Source organism: Dendrobates tinctorius, unplaced genomic scaffold, assembly GCF_039654945.1.
Source record: "Dendrobates tinctorius isolate UK_male_01 unplaced genomic scaffold, ASM3965494v1 ptg000046l, whole genome shotgun sequence".
NCBI lineage: Eukaryota > Metazoa > Chordata > Amphibia > Anura > Dendrobatidae > Dendrobates > Dendrobates tinctorius.
The window spans coordinates 30,906,231-30,926,237 of NW_027361714.1; the positions used below are offsets into that span (position 1 = coordinate 30,906,231).

Below are 20,007 nucleotides of genomic sequence, written 5' to 3' on the forward strand. Positions count from 1 at the left end.
AGACATTTCTTCCATATCACTTAAAAATGATCCCATTTAGAAACTGATTGCAGAAAAAGTTGGGAGGGAGTTCATAAAAGGCTGAAAAAGTAGGTAGCACTAAAATATCTGGAGGGTTATTTTTTGACTGGAGAGGCATCATTTCTCAGAAGCCAATATGGTCAGCTGATCACCATTCTGTGGAAAACTGTGTAAAAATTGTGGAACAATTTCAGAGAAATGTTCCACAATGAAAAATTACAAAGACTTTTAAATATCCCACTGTATTCAGTATATACAGTATATAAAATTCTCAAAAGATTCAAAGATTTTTTTGAAAGCCATGTGCATAAGGTACAAGGCCAACAGTCATTATTAGATGCTTGTGATCTCTGGGTACTCAGGTAGCACTGCATTAAAAACAGACATGATTTGTTTGTGGAAATAACTGTATGGGCTCAGGAATAATTCCAGAAATCATTGACTGTGGACACAGTTCACAAAATAATCCACAAACAAAATTTAAAGTTAAGTTCTATCATGCAAAGAATAAGCCATATACTAACAAAAGCCCTATAAAATTGCAATCTTATCGATATTACTGGTAGTACAAATGTTCTGGAAAAGCAATATGGCTCCTTCCACCCAAAGAAATCCAGTGAAATCTATGCTCCCTAATCCATATGACCCTCTCCCAAAGTTTACCTAAACTGCAGTTGTCTCTCACATGTTTAGTATTTCTGTTGTGGGAAGAGCTCATTTAATAACTTATGTGATGCGTGTCTTCAGAAGCACAAACTTCGCACTCTAAGTGCACAAACTACTCTAGGAAAATGTGTGATCCAAAAATCAAATAGCCCTTTTAGTTTTTAAGCTCTGCCATCTGTACGACCAAACAATAGCTTCCGACAGCAAATTAGGTATGAATGCATTTAGCAGAAATTGCTCATTTTCACCAATTTCTCTTGAGCAAGTGAAAAATTTGCAGTTAATAAAAAAATTACATTTTTACCATTAAATTATTATAAAGTATTTCCATGGATCAATGTCATAATATTCTGTAAGGCACATGTGGGTTCAAATTACTCACTGTACCCCTAGATAGATTCTGTGAGCAGTAAAGTTTCTAAAATGGGGTCACTTTTGGGAGTTTCTTCTGTTGTTGCACCTCAAGAGCTCTGCTAATGACATCCACATTCTATTCAAACAAAATCTACTTTGTGGAAGTCAAATGGTGCTCTTCCCGTTTTAATCTTCTCCATTTGCTCAGACAGTAGTGAACAACCACATATGGGGTACTGCCAAGTTAAGTAAAATTGCATAAAAACATTGAGGTATATTTTCTGTTATGATCCATTGTATGAATTAAAACTTTGAGGCTAAAGTAAGATCTTAGAGGAAAAATCTTATTTTTTTTATTTCCACCTCCCAAAGTTCTAAAAATCTAAAAAGTTTGTGGGTTAACAATAATCAACACACCTCAAGATAAATTCATTGTGCAGTTTTGTTTCCCAAATTCACTCATTTATGTGTGTTTCTGCATTTTTGACACCTCAAATGCAACATGGCGTTCAAGTTTTCTCTCCTAAAATCAAATAGCTCTTTTTGCGTTCCTGGCTCTCTCCTCGCCTAAACATTTGTTTTTGATCATTTATAGAGTATCACTATGTTTAGAAAAAATATTATATCACCAAATATGAGATTTACTTTCTCCTACTACCCCTTATGAAAAGGAAAAAATTGCAGTAAAGCAATATATTAGGCAAAAAAAAGATTTTTCATTTTTCTATTCTACTTTGCAGAACTCCTATATAAAACATAAAAGGTTAACACATTTCCTGACAGCAGTTAAGAATAATTAGAGGGTGCATTTTTTAAAAATAGTATCACTTTTTGGTGTTTTCCACATTTAGGCCCCTCAGAGTCACTTCAAAACTGAATAGGTATGTAAATAATAGGATTTATACATTTTCTTCAAAAAAATATGAAAAATTGCTGATAAATTTCTACACTTCTAGCATCCCAAGAAATTAAGAGACATTTTAACCGCTTCCCGACCGCCCACAGTAGATAAACATTGGCGCTAGCTGGGCTTTGTGCAGCGCCGACGTTTATCTACTGTCGGCGGTTTTGTGCCCCCCGGGACCCCCAGATACCTTATAATGCGGGGATCCCGGTGCACAATGCATGCTGGGACCCCCGACATCATCGAGACCTGATTGGTTCAGGTCCTGATGACGTCAGAGTCACAGCAGCCAATGAGAGCGCTCGCTGGGAAAGCTGCTTGTTTCCCGGCGATCTCACTCATTGTAACGTGACTTCTCCTCTGATCTCACACTGACAGATGATCAGAGGAGAAGCAGCGTTACTGTGTGACTAGATCGCAACCTGGCACAGCTGATCGCTACCTGGCACAGCTGTGCCAGGCAGCGATCTTGTCACACAGTAGCGCTGCTTCTCCTCTGATCATCTGTCAGTGTGAGATCAGAGGAGAAGTCGCGTTATTATGTGCCAGGCAGCGATCTTGTCACATAGTAACGCTGCTTCACCTCTGATCATCTGTCAGTGTGAGATCAGAGGAGAAGTGGCATTACTATGAGTCAGATCGCAGGGCAGCGATCTTGTCACAAAAAGAAAAAAAAGTAAAGAAAAAAAAATCATGTACACAGGTTAGGGCTAGGGCTAGGGTTAGGGTTAGGGCTAGGGTTGGGGCTAGGGTTAGGGCTAGGGCTAGGGTTAGGGTTAGGGCTAAGACTAGGGCTAGGGCTGGGAATAAGGTTATGGGTGTGTTGGTGTTAGGTTTGTGGTTAGGGTTATGGTTAGGGCTGAGATTAGGGTTAGGGGTGTGTTGGGGTTAGGGTTGGAATTAGAATTGGGGGTTTCCACTGTTTAGGTACATCAGGGGCTCTGTAAATGCAATATGACGCCCGCAGACCATTCCATCAAAGTCTGCATTTCAGAACGTCACTACTTCCCTTCCGAGCCCCACCGTGTGCCCAAACAGTAGTTTTCTCCCACATATGGGGTACCAGCGTACTCAGGACAAATTGGACAACAACTCTTAGGGTCCAATTTCTCCTGTTACCCTTGTGAAAATAAAAATTGGGGGCTAAAAGATCATTTTTGTGGAAAAAAAATGACTTTTTTATTTTCACGCCTCTACATTATAAACTTTACTGAAACACTTGGGGGTTCAAAGTGCTGACCACACATCTAGATAAGTTCCTTGGGGGGTATAGTTTCCAAAATGAGGTCACATATGGGGGATTTCCACTGTTTAGGTACATCAGGGGCTCTGCAAACGCGACATGACACCCGCAGACCATTCCATCAAAGTCTGCATTTCAGAACGTCACTACTTCCCTTCCGAGCCCCACCGTGTGCCCAAACAGTAGTTTTCTCCAACATATAGGGTACCAACGTACTCAGGACAAATTGGACAACAACTCTTAGGGTCCAATTTCTCCTGTTACCCTTGGGAAAATAAAAATTGGAGGCTAAAAGATCATTTTTGTGGAAAAAAAATGATTTTTTTTATTTTCACGGCTCTACATTATAAACTTTAGTGAAACACTTGGGGGTTTAAAGTGCTCACCACACATCTAGATAAGTCCCTTGGGGGGTCTAATTTCCAAAATGGGGTCACTTGTGGGGGGTTTCCACTGTTTAGGTACATCATGGGCTCTGCAAAGGCGACATGACACCCGCAGACCATTCCATCAAAGTCTGCATTCCAGAACATCACTACTTCCCTTCTGAGCCCCACCGTGTGCCCAAACAGTAGTTTTCTTCCACATATGGGGTACCAGTGTACTCAGAACAAATTGGACAACAACTTTTGGGGTCCAATTTCTCCTGTTACCCTTGTGAAAATAAGAAATTGGGGGCTAAAAGATCATTTTATGGAAAAAAAATGATTTTTTATTTTCATGGCTCTACGTTATAAACTTCTGTGAAGCACTTGGGGGTTCAAAGTGTTCACGACACATCTAGATAAGTTCTTTAAGGGGTCTATTTTCCAAAATGGGGTCATTTGTGGGGGGTTTCCACTGTTTAGGTACATCAGGGGCTCTCCAAATGCGACATGGCATCCGATCTCAATTTCAGCCAATTCTGCATTGAAAAAGTCAAACGGCACTCCTTCCGTTCTGAGCTCTGCCGTGTGCTCAAACAGTGGTTTAGCCCCACATACGGGGTATTGGCGTATTCGGGAGAAATTGCACAAAAAATTTTGTGGTTCATTTTCTCTTTTTACACTTGTGAAAATAAAAAAAATGGTTTTGAAGTAAAATGTTTGTGAAAAAAAGTTAAATGTTTATTTTTTCCTTCCATATTCCATTCATTCATGTGAAGCACCTGAAGGGTTAATAAACTTCTTGAATGTGGTTTTGAGTACATTGAGAGGTGCAGTTTTTAGAATGGTGTTACTTTTGGGTATTTTCTGTCATATTGACCCCCCAAACTCACTTCAAATGTGAGGTGGTCCCTAAAAAAATGGTGTTGCAAATTTTGTTGTAAAAATGAGAAATCGCTGGTCAACTTTTAACCCTTATAACTTCCTAAAAAAAAAATTATGTTTCCAAAATTGTGCAGATGTAAAGTAGACATGTGGGAAATGTTATTTATTAACTATTTTGTGCGATATCACTCTCTGATTTAAGGGCATAAAAATTAAGTTTGAAAATTGCTAAATTTTCTAAATTTTTGCCAAATTTTGATTTTTTTAACAAATAAGCGCAGATCATATCTAAAAAATTTTACCACCTTCATGAAGTACAATATGTCATGAGAAAACAATGTCAGAATCAGTAGGCTCCGTTGAAGTGTTCTAGAGTTATGACCTCATAAAGTGGTCAGAATTGAAAAAATTGGCCCGGTCACGAAGGCAAAAACAGGCTCGGGTGCGAAGGGGTTAAAAATGATGCTGACATAAAATGGAGCTAATGGGAGTGTTATATTTTAACTATTTTGAGAGGCATGACTATCTGGTTTAAGGATATAGCATTCTCAGTTTGAAAATGGCAAATTTTTCTAAAATATATATAAAGGTTCAGATATTTTTCAATAAAAATAAAGAACATATTAATCTCAATTTACCACTATCATAAAGTACTATTTGTCATGAAAAATAATCTAAATATCATGGGAATATGTTGAAGCATGCCAGTTTTGAAAAATGGGACTCTGTTATTAAGGTCCAAATTGGCTCAGTCACTAAGGTGTTAAAATCCCTTTTTTGTTACTGACTTTCTATTTCCTTTTTTCATCTCTTCACTGTCCTTTTGAGCACAAGTGGAGTGATGATGATGCGTGCCATAGTCTACCAGGGTGCTGGATAGCTGGATACAGCCTGACTTGTGACAGGTCCTGGGCCAGATACCTCATGCCAAATGCCTCTATTTTGCCTTTATAAAACAAAAAACCCAATTTTCACATTCAATCCCAAAGTAACAGAAACTAAAATGTAAACACTGCCCTTACTTGTGGTCTAGACAGGTTAACTTTGAAGAAAAAAAACCCTCAAATCGTTCATTATTGATTTAAATGCTGAAAATGAATTACACCCATGTGCTTGGTTACATTGGAAGATAAAGAACGATAACACTGCAACAAATATCAGGGAAGTTCTTGTCCCCTGAGAAAATTTTATTGTATCTTATAGATTTTGATATGCTGAACACGAATATGTGCTCCAAAAGTCTACATCACGTAATGTTTTTAACCCCTTCATGACAGGAGCTTTTTTTTCAATTTCTCATTTTCGTTTTTCACTCCCCTTCTTTCCAGAGCCATAACTTTTTTATTTTTCCATCAATATGGCCATGTAAGGACTTAATTTTTGTGGGACAAGTTGCATTGAGTCCGGCTCCCCTGGAGGCATTCAGGGGATCCACCCTGCCAGGTGGGGGTTCGGGACCTTCCTTCTGCGCTTTGTGTGCGGGTCTTTGCTATTTGTAACTAAGCTGCGACCCTCTAATGTGTGATGGTTTCTCTAACCTGTATGGCTGTCAGCGTGAGCCTATTCCATGGGTACTTTCCTTTTCACCGTCAGCCCTGGGCTCCTGATCCACTGCCGTGGATGTCAGGAGCCCGGGGCTGACGCTCAGGAATTTGCAGTCCCCTGTACTTCCAGATTCGGCGGTCATGACATACAGCTCCTGCCCACCCAGGACTCTGGCGTCCCTTTCTCTCTATTAGCGCTTCGCTCTGGGGTCTGCTATACGCAGTTTTTAGCTTCCTCAGAGCCTCTTCTCTCTGCTCCTGTCCTTCCCCTCCTCACAGATCAGCTTCCCATCCTAAACTGACTGGATCTTCCAGAAAGATCCTTTACCTCAGGCTTAGCTGTCTTGTCATCAGCTCAGGCTGCTCTCATTTCCATGACAACTCCCTGTTTACTCTCTCAGCTGACTCCTTGCTGACTCACTAACCCCATCTGCTGGCCATAATTTATAAGGCAGCTCCCCTTTCTGACCTGCAGCAGGAATTGTCATGTAATCTATGTTACCTGGCATGGGGGCCTCCCTCCTACCTCCAGGCATGACTTTACCCCTTAGAGGGTGGCAATGTCACTGTGACAACCGGACTCTGCGGTGTCACATTCCCCCACAGTGAAGTTCAGTACTCCCGGACTGAGGAAACATAACAAGAATTGTTAACAACAACAATTAATGAAAATCTACAAAGTCTTAAACAATGCAAAAATTATCAAAACCAGAAAAGAAAAAGAAACAATAACACAGTTACTGCAGCGACCAGTCCTTACGCTGCCATCCAGGAATTGTCTTTGTCCTTGTGCCTGGAGTTTGGTTGGTGGGAACCGCCTTAGCCCACTTTGTGTGTCATCCCTGGGCGTAGCTACAGGGCACTCTATAAATGGGCCTGGTTTTTCGGCCATGCCGGCGGCTTATTTTCAAGGTCAAGTTGGGGTAACTATTTACAGATAAAGTTCTGACGACACATAGTCCTGTGGCCCAATTGTTCTTTAACTGGTTATTACGAATAATTAAAAAGTTAGTAAGTCTCTGTAGGTCTCATGCTTAACAGTTACAACTATACATTCTTATTAATTTATTTACATTATGTATTCTCTATAACTGACAGGGATCTGACCTCTGGTACTACGAGTGGATCTACGCAGTATAGGTATCTCCGATGACCTGACCTGTTCTCTAATGTCTACTGCTGGTGCACTAGTCAATACACTATAAGTGGACTTTTGTAATTTTGGTATTCTGGACTGCCTTCTCCTGACTCTTAGACTCACCACGAGATTGACAGATTCGCTGTTAGCAGGGGACAGATTTCCGCATTCCACTGCAGATGTGGCGTCTGTTACTGGAGCCATTTCATTAAGAGTCTCTGCTTCATTCGGTGCAGTAGGCTGTTGAAAGGTTAGGGCTGGTACTACGATAGCCTGATTCACTTGTGTACACGTCCGAGGAAATTCTCCAAGGATAGTATGGATCTTCTCTTCCACCTCTGCTGTGGGCCATGGAGTGTCTTGGACTTCCTCTTTGTCTTTCAATTGATCAGGGCACTCCTTTAGATGATCTCTTGAGACTGCATCTAAGATTTCTCCTCCATTCTTGCTGATGAGGCATACCTTGGTGTTATTATTATAGTCTGAAGGTATAACGGTGTATGGCTCTGCCTCCCACTGGTCATCTAGTTTGTGAACTCATCTCTTTCTTTTGAGTACTTGTTCTCCTGGTGTCAAGGGAACTGCAGGGGCGTGTTGATTGTAATTCCTTTCCTGCCTCTATCTTGCTTCGGACAAACTTTTCTCCACACATTCTTGCACTTTGCGGTATTGTTGCTGCCACTCTGTATCCCAGTCTGCATCTGGTGATATCGTCTCAGGTGTTAAGACTCCCACGTCTAAATCAATGGGTAATTTGCCAGGTCTTGCCCTCATCAGGTAGGCCGGAGTGCAATTGGTGGAGTTTGCCAGTATATGATTATATAGACCTACCAGATCTGGCAACTTCTCTGGCCACTGGTTTCATTATTCCAGTTGTAAGGTCTTCAATAAGTCAATGACACTTGGTTCATCTTCTCAGACATGCCATTTGTCTGTGGATGGTACGGCGTCATCCTGATTTTCTTGCAACCATACATGTTACAGAACTCCTGGAACACTTCTGCCTCAAAGGCTGGACCTTGGTTGGTGAGGACGTACTCAGGGTATCCGTGTGGTCGACAAAAGTGTTGCTGAAATGCCTTGGCTGCTGTCTTCGCTGTTTGGTCTTTAACAGGCATGACTACCAAGATCCTTGAGTAATGGTCAACGATGGTCAGAGCATAGGTATAGCCATTCCTACCTGGAGTTAACTTCACGTGATCCAAGGCTACCAGTTCAAGCGGCTGTTTTGTGATGATTGGCTGTAATGGGGCTCGCTGGCGGTCACGGTCTTTCCTGCGCAGGTTGCATGGGCCTCATTCTCGGCACCACTTCTCAATGGCTCTCCTCATGCCAACCCAGTAGAATCTTTCACAAAATAAGGCCTCCAACTTCTCCCACCCGAAGTGTCCTGCTCCATTGTGGTATACCTCCAAGACTATTGGCGCATCCCTCTTCGGGACTACCACCTGCCAGACCAGCTCATGTGTGCGCGAGTTGATGTTCCTCCGACACAGTTTACCATTGTAGATGAACAGCTTGCCTCTCTCCTTCCATAACTGCTGTGCTTCCTGTGGGTCATCTGGACCAGGGTGTGAATCAGCTTGTGCCAGCTACTCCTTTACTAGGCGAACTACTGGGTCACTATCTTGTGTCTCTGCCCACTCATGATGGGGTAATGGGTTCAATGTTTCCTCTCGTACGATAAAGCGCTTATTCCTCACCCCTTGGGAGCACTGGGCTGCAACTGGATGGTGGAAGGCTGGTAACTCGATTTCTATGAGTTCTTCTGGATCTTCTCCTCCGTTGGGTGAATTGGGCATTCTGGACAGTGCATCCGCATTAGCGTTCTTATGTCCTGCTCGGTACTTGATGGTAAACTCGTAGTTGGACAGGCGGGCCATCCGTCGCTGCTCAAGTGCCTCTAGCTTTGCCGTTTCAAGGTGGGTTAGCGGATTATTGTCTGTGTAGATGGTGAACTTTGCTGAAGCCAAGTAGTGCTCGGAGAGCTCTGTTACCGCCCAGACTATGGCGAGGAACTCCAGTTTAAAGGGACTGTAGTTGTTTGGGTTCCTCTCAGTGGGATGATGCTTCCTGCTGGCGTCGGCAATCACTCTCTCTTTGCCTTTCTGCACTTGTGACAGCCCTTCTCCCAATCCCACGTTGCTGGCGTCAGTGTAAAGAACAAATGGTTGTTCATAGTCAGGGTAGGCCAGGACCTCATCTTCTGTAAGGGCCAATTTAAACCTTATGAAGGACTTTTCTATCCTTTTGTTCCACTCGAACGGAAGACTCTCTTGTTCTTGGCCTTCTTGGATTGGCCCACTAGAAGATCTTGCAGGGGTGCAGCTATTTTGGTGAAGTCCTTGATAAATCTTCGGTAGTAGCCTACTAACCCAAGAAACTGCCTTACTTCATGAATAGTGCTGGGTCTTTGCCAGTCCCAGATAACGGTGACTTTGTCAGGGTCGGGTGCCACACCTTCCGCGCTCACCATATGGCCTAGGTACTGCACCTTGGGCTTCAAAAGGTGACATTTGGATGGCTTTACTTTCAAGCCAAAGTTAGACAGGGCATCGAATACCTCGGCTAGGTGCTTCAAATGGTCTTCGTAGGTTTTGGAGAAGACGATGATGTCATCCAGGTACAGCAGAGCGGTTTCAAAGTTTTTATGTCCAAGGCAGCATTCCATTAACCGCTGAAATGTTCCTGGCACATTGCTGAGCCCGAATGGCATGTAGTTAAACTCGCAGAGGCCCATTGGTGTTGTAAATGCTGTCTTCTCTTTGTTTGCCTCTGCCACAGGAACCTGCCAATACCCACTTGTGAGATCTAAGGTAGAGAAATAGTTAGCGGTTCTCAGTGCAGCTAGTGATTCCTCAATTCTAGGTAATGGGTAAGCTTCCTTATGTGTAATGCTGTTAATCCGCCTGTAGCCTATGCACATTCTCATAGTACCATCTTTCTTTTTAACGAGGACTAATGGAGCTGCCCAGGGGCTACAACTATCTCTGATTACCCCAGCCTCCTTCATCTCCCGTAACATACTTTTGGCACATTGATAGTGTGCTGGGGTACAGGCCGGTACCTCTCCTTAATGGGTGGATGATCTCCGGTGTGGAAATGGTGTTGGACCCCTTTTGCCTGCCCAAAGTCTAGAGGATGTTTGCTGAAGACCCGTTCAAATTCTTGAGCCACCTGGCAAGCCCCATGTTTTTGGTGCAAAGGGATCGAGTCAGTGCCTACATGTAGCTGCTGACACCAATCCTCCTGCTGCCCTTCAGAGCCATTCTCTTCCACCTTGTCAGACGGAAGCAAGGGTTCTAGTGCCTCTATTGCATTGTTACTGACAGAGAACAGCTTAGCAAGCGTGGCATACTGGGGTAAATGGACATCTCTCTCCCCACAATTTAAGATGCGTATTGGTACTCTCCCCTTGCGGAAATCAACTACCCCTCTGGCTGTCAGGATAGTGGGCCTACTATCAGAGTACATGGGTTCTACGAGGGCTTGGTAATCTTGACCCCTGAGGCCTATTGCTGCCCAACACCAAATTAACATTTCACTTCTGGGAGGTACTTCAATGGGGAAAGGATCACTTTCTATGACACTGCCGACTTCTCCACCAGACAGCTTTACCTGTTGTCTCTGTATCAGGGCTGTGATCTCTTTTTGCAGGACCCGCTGCTGACTGGAGCAGGCCGTCTCGGCTACCTGTTGTAACAAAGCAATAATTTGTCCAAGACAATTTTCAATTACATTAGTGCCTAAAGGGATCATAGGATGGCATTCTCATTTGTCAATATCAACTATAATCAAACCTTGCGATTGCAATTCTACTCGGCCAGTCTTGATGGTCACCTCTTTATATCCCTTCTGAGGCAAGGGCTGACCATTGCTGGCAAATATGGCAAGGTTTTTATCTGGGCTGTGAGTAATGTCTGAATCAGCCCAGTACTGCTTAAAGAGAACATATGGCTTCGTTGTCACCTGGGAGCCGGTGTCCAGTAAAGCGTTCATCGGGAAGCTGTCAATCACGACGGGCAGGACTGGCCGTCCTCCTACGTACTTGTCTCGCCCATTTGATGGGCCTGGTCGCCTTACTCCTGAGGGTTGGCCCTTTGCCCCAGGGGTTGCTTGTTTAAATGACAGAATCTTGCTTGGTGTCCCGCCTTGTTGCAGCGGCGACAGATGGGCTATCCTTCCTCGTCGTAACGATCGCTATCTCTTCCTCTGGTCAGTGGGATTCTCCTCAGTTATTGCTACGGGACATCATCTGAACTGAAGGCCAGCTTGATCTTTTTCTTTGGAGCCACTTGTAGGGACTGCACAGTTTTTGTGAGTGCCGCCACACTTTTGGATAGTTCCTTGACTTGGAGACGTAAGTCTGCAGCAGAGTCATCATCTTTGGATGGCGTGTCAGTCTCAATAGGGGTCTGGGGAAAGGATGCTGCCTCCTGCTGGTATGTAATTGCTGGATGCCTAGAGGGTTCTGTGTCGCTATAATTTGGTTCATGCAGGACCCAGATGGCTCTATCCTTAAAGTGTGCAAAGTCCAATTCAGGATTTTGTAGGGCCATTATGTGCAGCTGTGTCCTTTGATTGTTAGACTGGAGTCCCTCTATAACAGGGATGGGGAATTTTTTTTCTGCCAAGGGCCATTTGGATATTTATACCATGCTTCGGGGGCCATGCAAACTCTGCCCACAAATTACATCCTGACTCTGGCACTGGTGTCAGGATGTAATCTTTCATTGCATGCCCTTCAGTGTTCATTAGTGAACATTGCGTGTGTGTGCTAACAGAGCAAGAAGAAATTAATGAGTTTATGGCAATCAAAATACAGCTCCCCGCCCAAGAATGCGGTCCCTGAGAATCTGCCCGGGGGCCTGATAAAAGGTCATCGAGGGCCGTAAATGGCCCTGGGGCCTGAGGTTCCCCATCCCTGCTCTATAAACTGCTCCATTAGTAATCTATCTTCATCTTGCACGCTCTCAGGGTCAACCTGCCTTATGGCCCGTAGTGCCTCCTGAAGATTAAGGGCATAGTCCCGTATACTGTCCTGCACTCTCTGTTTGCACCCAAAGAATCTCATTTTTATCTTGGTTGCAGTACGGGTATCAAAAGTGTCTTTCAGTCTGACTAAGATTTGTTTGACGGTTCTTTTATCAGTGTCCGGCCAGGACTTTACTTCCCTCTGAGCCGCACCAGTTAACTGGCCAATGAGGATACTGACTTTTTGACTCTCAGACAGGGGGTACACTTTGAACAAACTACATAGTCTTTCCTTAAAATTGCTCAGGGTGTGCGACTCCCCTGAGTACTGTGGTAACCTGGCCGCTCCTGGTATGTATGGCATTGATAGCGGCATTATGGAGGCTGCGACCGCCGCTGAATCTTCAACCGCGTTGGGCATTTTCCTCCTGCTTTTTCACTTGCTCACTCACGTCAGAGTGTGGGCAGGACTTTGTGTCGTGCTTCATTTCTGGCTGCACCCACAATGGCACGCCCCTCTCTGCTCGCACGCACTCTATGACACAGTTATGGCAGTTATTTGAAAGCTCATTAAAGTCTCTAGCACTCAATTTAATAAAGTCGATGGCACACAGTACCCAGCTTTGCCAGGCTCCTTGTACCCAGCTTTGCTAGGCTCGATAAATCCTGTTCGTGATGCCAGATGGCTCGCCCCGCAGGGCCTTGGGGTACTCGGTACTGGGCCCATTGACTTCAATGGGGGATGTAACGGCGGCGGTGACCCAGTCCGTGGCCCTGAGGCGTCCAGCAATAAAATAGGGGAAAGTTGTGTGGTATTTAAGTGTGACGCAACCCGTGGTGTTCGGCAATTAATGGTTTTTGGTCCCCTGGGGCTGATGGTGATGCAGTCAAGATGGTTCAGCTCCTCATGGGTAGAGCAGGCACCTCAGGGCAAATATATTTGATTAATAGTTCAGATGGCGGTGAACGTTGGGGTGCAGAGAAATAAGAGAAGGACACAGAGAGGTGAAGTTTCTTTACCTTTTACTTGCAAGTGGTTGCAACCCAGAGTACCACATACAGGTGATGGATTGAGTCCGGCTCGCCTGGAGGCATTCAGGGGATCCACCCTTCCAGGTTGGTGTTTGGGACCTTCCGTCTGCACTTTGTGTGCGGGTCTCTGATGTTTGTAACTAAGCTGTGACCCTCTATTGTGTGATGGTTTCTCTATCCTGTATGGCTGTCAGCATGAGCCTATTCCACGGGTACTGTCCTTTTCACCGTCAGCCCCGGGCTCCTGATCCACTGCCGTGCCTTCAGATGTTCAATGTCGCTCAGGAACTTGCAGTCCCCTGTACTTCCAGATTCGGCGGTCAGGACATATAGCTCCTGCCCACCCAGGACTCTGGCGTCCCTTTCTCACTATTAGCGCTTTGCTCTGGGGTCTGCTATATGCAGTTTTTGCTTCCCCAGAGCCTCTTCTCTCTGCTCCTGTCCTTCCCCTCCTCACAGATCAGCTTCCCGTCCTAAACTGACTGGATCTTCCAGAAAGATCCTTTACCTCTGGCTTAACTGTCTTGTCATCAGCTCTGGCTGCTCTCGTTTCCATGACAACTCCCTGTTTACTCTCACAGCTGCCTCTTTCCTGACTCACTAACCCCATCTGCTGGCCATAATTTATAAGGCAGCTCCCCTTTCTGACCTGCAGCAGGAATTGTCATGTAATCTATGTTAACTGGCAAGGGGGCCTCCCTCCTACCTCCAGGCTTGACTTTACCCCTAAGGGTGTGTGCACACGCTGTGGATTCTGCAGCGTATTCTCAGCGGTTTTGGCCCTGCGGATCCGCAGCAGTTTCTACTGCGATGTGCAGTACCATAATATCCTATGGGAAATGGAAACCACAGTGCAGAAGGTGCAGATTTTTCCACGCAGATTTGCTGCGGTTTCTAATCCGCAGAAAGAATTGACATGTCAATTCTTTCTGTGCATTCTGCTGCGGTTTACCATCTCCTCCATTGTAGAGGTGATAAACCGCAGGGCAAAACCACAGGCTAATCCTCAGATAAACCGCAGGTCTTTTGACCTGCGGATTTACCTGCAGATTTTGCAAAATCCACGAGGATCAATCCGCAGCAGAATTTGCAGCGTGTCAGAGGGAGGAAATGTCTTTGTGACAACCGGACTCTGGGGTATCACATTTGTGTACTCGAAAACGGGAAAAAAATTCCAAGTGCGGTGAAATTTCAAAATAGTGCAATCCAACATTTGTTTTTTGCTTGACTTTTTTGCTAGGTTCACTAAATTCTAAAACTGACCTACTATTATGATTCTGCAGGTCATTACAAGTTCATAGACACCAAACATGTCTAGGTTCTCTTTTATCTAAGTGGTGAAAAAAATTACAAAGTTTGTTAAGAAAAAAAAATTGCGCAATTTTCCGAGACCCATAACTTCTCCATTTTTCGTGATCTCGAGTTGGGTGCAGGCTTATTTTTTTGTGCCGAGCTGACATTTTTTAATATACCACTTTTGTGCAGATACATTCTTTTGATTGCCCGTTGATTGGGGTGAAAGGGGGGTGATTTGAACTTTTATGTTTTTTCTATTTTTTTATATTTTTAAACACTTTTTTTACTTTTGGTATGCTTAAAAAGCCTCCACATAGGAGGAAAGACGCTGCCATAGCGCTATCGCCTGTGTTACATAGAGGTGATGCTCAGATCACCTCTACGCAGCAGAATTACAGGCTTGCTATGATACAGGAAAGATGTATATCTTTGGACCGTGTTAGCCAGTAGATAGAAAAATATTCAGAATTGAGAATGTGTTGTGATGCCCCCACAAGGTCTTAGGAGCAAATTCCTTAATTGATGTAAAAAGACATAAATCCATGCGACACATTCATTCCAGCACTGAGAATGTCAAAGGTCATCATAAATGTATACTCCCTGACCCTCCTGTCTCTCTGACATGTGAAGTTAGTTTATGTCTTTTTACATCAATTAAGGAATTTGCTCCTAAGACCTTGTCAGGGCATCACAACACATTAGGAGACCCCAATCAGAGGACAATAAAACATCCAGACTCCTTATCTATGAACTAGTCCAATATGTATGTTTCTCCCTATCCCATAATGATAATTCTGCTTCATGTCACTTGTCTTATCTATTGTGTTTTTTCTGTGCTGTGTTGTGCATATATATGTGATTCTTCAGATGTTGTATTAGTCAATGCCTGATGAAGAGACCTGAGTAGTCTCGAAAGCTTGCAATGTGTTACCATCTTTTCTGTTAGCCATTAAAAGGTATCAACCACTGAGGACTCTCAATTCAGGCTTGCTATGAGCACCAACCACAGGGCAGTGGGTATTGCAGTTGTACCAATGTAGTTTATATAGATTTTCTCTTTTTCTGTGTGTTAAATCCACCACGTTTCACATTTTATTCAATATATATGTTTGTTTGCTGGAAATTTTATTGGTGATTTTCGAAGACTAAAGCAACTTTTTCTATTTCTCTTGCTGGGTAATACATTATTAGCATTCAGTGTGGATACTATATGTCTCCCACTTCTGTAAATATTATCTATAAATTCACGCCATAGGTTTGGAAAGGAACTATTTGAAAATTAAATAGGAAAAATTTTAGTCTTGATTCATTAAGACTGGCATTGCACATTATTCTTAATGAAGGACGGCTACCTGCAGTATGTTGCACTGAATTCATTAACCCCTTCACGACCTTTGACGCCACATAGGCGTCATGAAAAGTCGTGCCAGAACGACCCATGACTAGTGTTGAGCATTCCGATACCGCAAGTATCGGGTATCGGCCGATACTTGCTGTATCGGAATTCCGATACCGACTTCCGATATTTTTTCAATATCGGAAGTCGGCATCGGAATCGGAAGTTCAAAGTTGATTGACAGCCTGACGTCATCATGATGCGCGGTGTGTGCGCATCATGATGCGCCGTCATTTCGGGCCTTCCGGGGGTCTCTGCCGGCCTGCCGGGGGGCTGTGTGGACTGCCCGGGGTCTGTACCGGCATGCCGGGGGGCTGTGCCGGCCTGCCGGGGGGCTGTGTGGACTGCCCGGGGTCTGTACCGGCCTGCCGGGGGGCTGTGCCGGCCTGCCGGTGGTCTGTGCACCCTGTGGGGGTCTGTACCGGCCTGCCGGGGGGCTGTGCCGGCCTGCCGGGGGGCTGTGCTGATATCCGGGGGTCTGTGCAAGCATCGTCCGATGGGACTATAAGTCCCATCTGGCGATGCCTGCTACCATGACAGTGATTGACACATTAGCCAATGATGGGACAGTAGTAGTCCCATCATCCGGCTAATGTGTTAAATGTTAAAAAAAAAAAAAATACTACATACATACTACATACATACTACATGCATGCTACATACATACTACATGCTACATACATACTACATATATACTACATGCATGCTACATACATACTACATGCTACATACATACTACATACATACCATATATATACTACATACATACTACATGCATGCTACATACATACTACATACATACTACATACATACTACATGCATGCTACATACATAACACATATATACTACATGCATGCTACATACACACTACATGCTACATACATACCACATACATACTACATACATACTACATACATACTACATGCATGCTACATACATACTACATGCTACATACATACTACATATATACTACATGCATGCTACATACATACTACATACTACATACATACTACATGCTACATACATACCACATATATACTACATACATACTACATACAATACATTCATACAATACATACATAGACATACAGTACATATAACATAGAGTAACATACTTACCAATACTTGTCACATTGTTCCCCGAAGCCATTGTCTTTTACGGAATAAATATTAACATAACAAACCACAAAAATACTCACCCACGATCCGAAGCAGTCCACGAGTGTGTCCCACGACGATCTTGGGTAGAGAACTGCAGCATCAGCTGATGCCGCCGTTCTCTACGGGCTGCAGGAATCCAATGACGGAAGGTAGGTATCCTTCCGCACTGTATTCCTCCGCCACTTAAAAAAAAAAGTCCCTAGTCTCACTTTATGCCATTGCTGCGTGGGAAATTCCCACGCAGCAATGGCATAAAGTGAGACTAGGGACTTTTTTTTTTTTAAGTGGCGGAGGAATACAGTGCGGAAGGATACCTACCTTCCGTCATTGGATTCCTGCAGCCCGTAGAGAACGGCGGCATCAGCTGATGCTGCAGTTCTCTACCCAAGATCGTCGTGGGACACACTCGTGGACTGCTTCGGATGGTGGGTGAGTATTTTTGTGGTTTGTTATGTTAATATTTATTCCGTAAAAGACAATGGCTTCGGGGAACAATGTGACAAGTATTGGTAAGTATGTAACTCTATGTTATATGTACTGTATGTCTATGTATGTATTGTATGAATGTATTGTATGTAGTATGTATGTAGCATGCATGTAGTATATATGTAGTATGTATGTAGCATGTAGTATGTATGTTGCATGCATGTAGTATATATGTAGTATGTATGTAGCATGCAGTATGTATGTAGCATGCATGTAGTATATATGTAGTATGTATGTAGCATATATGTAGTATGTATGTAGCATGTAGTATGTATGTAGCATGCAGTATGTATGTAGCATGCAGTATGTATGTAGCATGCATGTAGTATATATGTAGCATATATGTAGTATGTATGTAGCATGTAGTATATATGTAGTATGCATGTTGCATGCATGTAGTATATATGTAGTATGTTTGTTGCATGTAGTATATATGTAGTATGTATGTTGCATGTAGTATATATGTAGTATGAATGTAGCATGTATGTAGTATGTAGTATGAATGTAGCATGTATGTAGCATGTAATTTTTTTTTTTTTTTTTTTTTTTTTTTACATTCAACACATTAGCCGGATGATGGGACTACTACTGTCCCATCATTGGCTAATGTGTCAATCACTGTCATGGTAGCAGGCATCGCCCGATGGGACTTGTAGTCCCATCGGACGATGCCTGCACAGACCCCCGAAGCCTGCACAGCCCCCCGGCAGGCCGGCACAGCCCCCCGGCAGGCCGGCACAGCCCACCGGAGCCTGCACAGACCACCGGCAGGCCGGCACAGCCCCCCGGCAGGCCGGCACAGCCCACCGAAGCCTGCACAGCCCACCGGCAGGCCGGCACAGCCCACCGGAGCCTGCACAGCCCCCCCAGCAGGCCGGCACAGCCCCCCGGCAGGCCGGCACAGACCGCCGGAGCCTGCACAGACCCCCTGGCAGGCCGGCACAGCCCACCGAAAGGCCCGTACAGACCCCAGAGAGGCTGTACAAGGCAAAAACATGGTTTTTCTTATTCCGATACCGGAAGTCCCATAGACTTGAATGGGACTTCCGGTATCGGAATCGGCGATACCGATACTTTTTTTTAAGATCGGCCGATCCATTCCGATCCGATACTTTGAAGTATCGGACGGTATCGCTCAACTCTACCCATGACGCCTATGTGGCGTCATGACTTTAAAGCCCCCCTGCGGGTCGGGTGACCTAGGTCACTGAAAGGTCACCTGACCCGCAAATACAGGGGGCTTTGTTCTTCGCCACAGGAGGCGTGACTTCGCCCCCACGTGGCTATGATTGCTCTGATTGGCTGTTAAAAGTGAAACAGCCAATCAGAGAGATAGTAATATTTCATCAATGAAAATTGATGAAATATTACAATCCAGCCATGGCCGATGCTGCTGTAGCATCGGACATGGCTGGAGACACCGATTCCACCCCCCCCACCGGCGATCGCCCCCCCCGCAACTGAATGACAGCGGCGATCTGCCGCTGCTGTCATCATCTGCCCCCCTCCCATTCCCTCTGCTCCCCGCCAGATTCCGATAACCCCCTCACCCCCTCTCACCTCCCCCGGCACCTTCTAAGTCCCCCTGTCGCTCCCGGTGTCCGGCGGGTCCGGTTCATGGGCGCCGCCATCTTAGAAAATGGCGGGCGCATGCGCAGTGTGCCCGCCCGAATCTGCCGGCTGCAGATTCCATTCTTTCATTTTGATCACTCTCACAGTGATCAAAATGAAAGAAAAAGTAAATAAACCCCCCGATTATCACCCCCATAGGTAGGCACAACTAATAAAATAAAGAAAATATTTTTATTTTTATTTTTCCATTAGGGTTAGGGTTAGGGTTGAAAAGAGGGTTAGGGTTAGGGTTGAAAAGAGGGTTAGGGTTAGGGTTGAAAAGAGGGTTAGGGTTGGAAAGAGGGTTAGGGTTGGAAAGAGGGTTAGGGTTAGGGTTGGAAAGAGGGATAGGGTTGGAAAGAGGGTTAGGGTTAGGGTTGGAAAGAGGGTTAGGGTTGGAAAGAGGGTTAGGATTGGAAAGAGGGTTAGAGTTGGAAAGAGGGTTAGGTTTAGGGTTGGAATTAGGGTTAGGGTTGGAATTAGGGTTAGAATTAGGGTTAGGGTTGGAATTAGGGTTAGCGTTGGAATTAGGGTTAGGCTTGTGGTTAGGGATGTGTTAGGGTTAGGGCTGTGGTTAGGGGTGTGTTGGTGTTAGGGTTGGAGATAGAATTGAGGGGTTTCCACTGTTTAGGCACATCAGGGGGTCGCCAAACGCGACATGGTGCAACCATTGATTCCAGCCAATTTTGCGTTCAAAAAGTCAAACGGTGCTCCCTCCCTTCCAAGCCCTGACGTGTGCCCAAACAGTGGTTTACCCCAACATATGAGGTATCAGCGTACTCAGGAAAAATTGCACAACAACTTTTGGGGACTAATTTCTCGTGTTACCCTTGGGAAAATAAAAAATTGGGGCTAAAAAATTATTTTTGTGGAAAAAAATGATTTTTTCATTTTCACGTCTCTGCATTATAAACTTCTGTGAAGCACTTGG

General features: G+C 44.5%; 1 protein-coding gene across 2 annotated transcripts in view; it reads left to right on the top strand.

Annotated features, from left to right (window-relative positions):
• Nucleotides 1-20,007, top strand: part of LAMA2 (laminin subunit alpha 2) — a 1,313,887-nt gene that overhangs the window by 462,859 nt on the left and 831,021 nt on the right. The window lies entirely within an intron of this gene.